We start from the raw sequence: 6,000 nt of genomic DNA, 5'->3' as shown, positions 1-6,000 counted from the left end.
GAAAATGCTGCTCTTTCTTTTCGTCAATGACAAACACGCACTTTTCATTTTGATATTTACAGGCATTGTCGACTACCCATACTTTTGAACTTATGTCAACCTTTTAAACATTTCAAAGATGACATATTGTGTGTGTGAATCAACCGCTGACTCCGATGTAGCCCTTAGCTTCTGCACCATTTTGCAGTATAATTAATGCAGCGCTTGCTTGCTAACAGGTGTTGATTTTAGGTCTCCTTCTTGTTTTTGTCATTTAAGTTTATTGCTTCTGAGGGTTTTGGTGATTAAAGCCTCGAAGCCTCCAGCCACGAGTCCCTGTACAGACCCGGATTGTATTTACAACCAGCTCATAGAGGGATTTATGCTGTAATTCTCTTTTTGCTTTTATAATGAGCAACTCTGAGCGCTTTTCTTTTTCAAGGTTTTTTTTTTATGTTTTCATCTGTTTGTTCTGTGATTTTAATGCATTTTTCCTGTTTAGTAAAGCACTTTGAATCATTTTGAGAACAAAATGTGCTCTACAAATAACTTACCTTGCCTAGTGGTCAAGTAATTCCAGCTAAACTAATACATTTGTTTTTCATGTGAGCAAAATGGATTGATTTAATTGTTCCTGGATCTGGACAATGTGTAGTGTGGTGAAATATGCACTTTTTATTACACCGGTCCTTCAATAATCCTGGGGCACCGTGTCAGGAGCCGAGCAGGAACCTTTCTCTACATCCTAAATGGAGGTTTAATCCTAATGTACACTTGTTAATGTACAGCGGATTTATTGATATAGTAATAACCAAACATCAGGCTTAATTGTCACCCTGGAAACTCCAAAGTGGGTCACTTCCCATCAATTCTTAATACATTCTTAAGGTGCACTATGCCATTTTTCTGTTCAGCTTGTCTCCACACAGATGGTATTGGTTTGTTACAGGTCTACGTGCTTTTTTATGTTTATTAACCTTTATTTTACCAGGTAAAACCCATGGAGATCGAGAACTCTTGTTGTTTAATTCATTATTTACGAGACCTCTTTTTCTAGGGTGATCTGGGGCAAAGGGAAAATGTTGAAAAAGGAGATTAAATGAAAAGAGGAAATGAAGGAAAACTTTCCAGAGATGAGGCAAACAGCGATCTGTGCTCAGAGAAACAAGTGAGCAGTACAATCAATAAGCAGTTCAAACACTGAATTGAATAAGTACAATATAGACATGTATATTACCATGTTGTTGACCATTCCAGGCAAAGCAATACCATCAGCTTGGAAACAAGCAGGCAGCAGAAACCCCACCAGAAAAGTGACATAGCACATCTTTAATTAAACCTTGATTTTAATACCATTCTTGTGATATTCCCTCCTACTGTGGCTGTTTCCTCATTCCTCTTTTGAGCAAAGATGTCACACATGAATGGCTGCTGAACCCTGACCTTTGCGTCGCCCCAACCTGTCAATCGTGTTTATGGAGAGTTACGCTGGGGTTTGTTTACCGACCCCTTCGGTCATTGGCTCGTTCCGCCCTGCGCCGTTCCAGTTGCTGCTCCGAGCGGAATGGGCTTTGAGAATGGAGCGTTGTAAAACCGGTTTCATATATATTTCCACATTTCCGCATTGTTGGATTAAGTCAATTGGGTTCGATAATGGACATCCACAGCCGGCATTGACCCGCTTCTCAACTCGGTCGTAATGTAGCCGTCAAGAGTGGAGCAAGCGAAAAGATACAATTCGAGATTGAGAAGGATCGAACAAGGGTCACGCTACTGCCAACATTGTTTAAATATGAATCATTTTGCTGGTTATTTATTTGAAATCGGTTTCAGCAATGATCTCGAGACACTTAGAAGGGTTGATTCACATACACAGAATTGAGCATTTTCGGACAGTTTGTTGGTGCTCCAAATTTGAAACAATTTAAAACATGTTTGGCACAGAGATCCCCCCTTTCCACCGGGTCTGCTTCAGGGCTGGGTCAGGACAAAACAGAACCTTTCTGTTGTGAATCTCAAGCATGTACCAAAGTAAAGAAGTATTGTGAACAGCATGTTTTGTGCATTTTTTTCTAACTCAATCTGGCCAGAATTTGATTCAAATACGAATCAAATTCTGGCTCTGGTCTTTCTGCGCTTGGTTTCCTAAAGTCATTTACACATTGGTACAGCTTGCAGATGCAGAAAACTTCCAACTCAGAGGCAGGATCATGAGCACACATACGCAATGAGTCGATTTGCTTTTTGACCTCATTTTTGTCCGTATAGGTGTCAGATCACCAGAATTTAGCTACTTGGACGAGTGGTGAAACATAGTCACAGTTTTTTTTGGTGCTATGGAACCTAACCAGACGTCACTTACATTTTGCTGTATCAAGTTGTTGCATTGTTGCCTTACAGCAAAAGCTAGCTTGTTGGCTAACGGCAGAGGGAAATATATCGGACGTGGCCCATAACGGTTCATTTCCTTAATTTGGGGACTCAGAAATGTCAAAAACATGTAATTCAAGGAAGGAAAGATATTACATGTGAGCGGAGCTGCAGTGTTCATCTGGTTTTCTACAACTCTTTACAGCAGTCAACTAAATACTAAAACTAAAAGCAGAGTTGTAAAGGTTTAAATGTTGTATTAGACTTGCATAGAGCTGTCGTGGTAACCGCAATATCGCAATACCACGCTATGATCACTCAAAGCAAGCGAGGTCCAAGGAGCATGACTCGTGATGAGGGGAGTCTACACCTCACAGATAATATTATGGGATTCAGCCCTGGAGAAGGCATCAGTTGGGGAGTGAGCTTCCCTTACTCTCTGGAAAAGCCGTGTAAGCAGCCCTCAGGACACGTCACTACACATCCTGTGAACTGCCCCTGTCTGACAAAAATTATATATTTTGTTTAATAGAAGAGCTGAAGGTCCAGAGTTTACTCTTATATCCACCCTAAAACACAGTGCAGGCCTTTACAGTGTATAAGTCTGCATACTGTGCTTGATAAATCTACATTCAGTCAGTCTGCAGTTTCCAAACGGATATTATACAAACTTGGCTGTAATCTGCCTGCTCTTCGATCCAGTTAAATGCGTTATCCACAAGTAAATGTGGTGTTTTTCAAATCCAGTGAGGAGCATGTGTTTATGTAAACTGCATGAAATGAAATGATCATCCAATCTTCTTCATAATCCCGAGGTAAATAGAGGTTTCAAAAGCTCGTGTTGAGCTATCTCTGATCTAAAGTGTGTTTGTGTCACTCATACCTGGCTGTTGTTTGTTGTTGCTGTTATTCAAGTAAAACCTCAACTTATATGCATTATTATGGGCTTATGGGCACCGCAAAAGTTACCGCGAGTAAAAATGTTCCACGAAAAGCCCTTCTGTAGCAGAATCTTCACATTTGGTTTGTGTTTTGAGCTCTTACAGCAGAAAATGTCATAACTCAACATTGACATCTGCATAACCTCTATAGGAACAGCAATACCTCGAAGTAATGAAACTGTATTTTGAAAGTTAGTATTAAATTGGGATTTCTGACCTGCCCCTAACAGCACTGGTGGAAGGAGGAGAACATAATGTTACTTCTAGAACCTTGTACACACACAGCTAAACCAAGCCTTTGTAATTGATGTACTCTCATTGAAAAGATTCATGACAGCGCCACGTCTCGCAATCACCACAGACATAGAGCTCCTTCATTTAGGCAGAGGGCGCGAAATGGGTTAAAACAAGCATAAAAACATAAATAAAACACACTGTATATTTATAGATATTTATAAAAAGCATAATATCAGGTGTCGCTACAAAGGGCCATGGTCTGGAGTTTCACAGTCTTTCAGCAGTACTGACTGGCGAGTCCTGTAACTTCAGATGTTTTTGTATTTTGTTGTTTTTTGTGTGTACTTGACCCTAAATGCCCTTCCTAAGTCTGCGTGCAACTTGATCCGTCAACACCTTCTCTTCAAATAACTACCACTTCCACAAAAAATGGAACAGTTGTTTTTTTTAGTCCATTTAATCATCTCTAAACATATGCCATTAAAAAAATGACTTACACAGTTATTAGATTAGCCAACTCTTAATGTTCTAATGAGGGTCATAATTTCCAATGGATCTTCATGTTTTTAAAGTTTGATGTTACGTGATCATCTAAATGCACCTTAATTATTCGAAAATGATGCAAGAAACAGCACTTTGGCTGTAAGTGGTGCCGAGTCGCTTACAAATGTCTCCATTAGTGCTAAAACATACATTTTACTTTTATTTTTCTGGCCTTATTAGCAGCTTCCTGCAGCAGTGTTCTTCTGGTGTTTCTGTTAGACCCAAATTTCAGTTTTAGAGCCAATTGAACATATGAGTTTATAGTATATAAGCTATAGGTGAAAGGTTCAAAATGACCAGCATTATGGTGCTGTTTTAAAGAGGACATATCATGCACTTCAAAACTTTCATGTTATAAGTTTGCTCATCAAAAATATACCGTGAGTTGTGTTTGGCTTCATTCTTGCTTGTTTCATGAGTCTTCTCTGAGCTTTCAGATCGTTTTTGAAACAGATCGTAAACTGGAACATTTACATTTCTTCAAATTTCTCGTAGCATAACAGCCTCGTTACTAAATGGTGGTTGAAAGTTTTTCTTGGAACCAGTAACATGAGTCTTGATTTTAAAGTCTTAACGTTCTAAAGCAGGGCTATTCAACATAGTCAGGCCCTCCAAGTAATATATATATATATATATATATATATATATATATATATATATATATATATATATATATATATATATAACATACTGGGCAGGTAACCCAGTATGTTACCTGCCCCACCAGAGAGAATAGAACATTGGACTTGTTTTTTGCCAACACCAAGGAGGCTTATTCCTCTTCCCCCCTCCCTCCCCTGGGCAGCTCGGACCACAACCTTGTACATCTGAGGCCTGTGTATGAACCCATCGTGCGCAGGCAGCCTGTGGTGTCCCGTGAGGTGAGGATGTGGTCTGCTGAGAGCGAGGAGGCTCTGAGGGACTGCTTCAGCACCACTGTCTGGACTGAGCTTTATGACCCACATGGGGAGGACATCAACACCATCACAGAGTGCATCACGGACTACATCAACTTCTGTTTTGAGAACATTGTTCCCTCCCGGACGGTGCGGTGTTTTCCAAACAACAAGCCATGGATTAACCGTGAACTGAAGGCTCTGCTGAAGGAGAAGAAGAGAGCCTTCAGGTCAGGGAACAAGGAGGAGCTGAGGACTGTGCAGAAGGAGCTGAGGAGGAAGATCAGGCAGGCTGAGGCCGGCTACAAGAGGAGGATGGAGGAGCAGCTGCAGCAAAAGAACATTCAGGGAGTGTGGAGGAGCCTGAAAACCATCTCGGGCTTCAAAATCCCCCCTGCCCAGACAGAGGGGGATCTACAGTGGGTGCATGATTTAAATGCTCACTTCTTGAGGTTTGATCGGTCACCCGCCCCTCCCCCTGCACAGCTGCATGCTCCCTCTTTCACAGCTGGACAATGCCCTGCATCTGTTCCTCTTCGCTTATCTGCCCCGGACCATCAGCTCCCCACTTCGCCTGGACTCACCCATCCCCCCAGCACACAGTCCCCCTGCCAACCACTGACTGTCACAGCAGCACAGGTGAGGAGTGAGCTGAAGAGGATTAAAGTGAGGAAGGCAGCAGGACCTGATGGCATCAGCCCCAGGCTCCTTAAGTCCTGCGCAGATGAACTGTGTGGAGTTATGGAGCATGTCTTCAACATGAGCCTGAAGCTGAGGGTGGTACCACAGGTCTGGAAGACCTCCTGTCTGGTACCTGTGCCTAAGACACCGCGCCCCAAAGACCTCAACAGCTTCAGGCCAGTGGCTCTCACGTCCCACCTGATGAAGACACTGGAGCGGCTAGTCCTGGACCACCTCCGCTCCACCGTGAGCTCAGCCATGGACCCGCTGCAGTTTGCATATCGGTCTGGCATCGGAGTGGAGGACGCCGTCATCTCCCTGCTGCACCGCTCTCTCTCTCACCTGGAAAAGCC

Source organism: Eucyclogobius newberryi, unplaced genomic scaffold (genome assembly GCF_026437365.1).
Source record: "Eucyclogobius newberryi isolate DKJ021-1_F unplaced genomic scaffold, fEucNew1.0.hap1 SCAF_20, whole genome shotgun sequence".
NCBI classification, from domain to species: Eukaryota; Metazoa; Chordata; class Actinopteri; order Gobiiformes; family Gobiidae; genus Eucyclogobius; species Eucyclogobius newberryi.
This window is presented reverse-complemented; position numbering follows the sequence as displayed.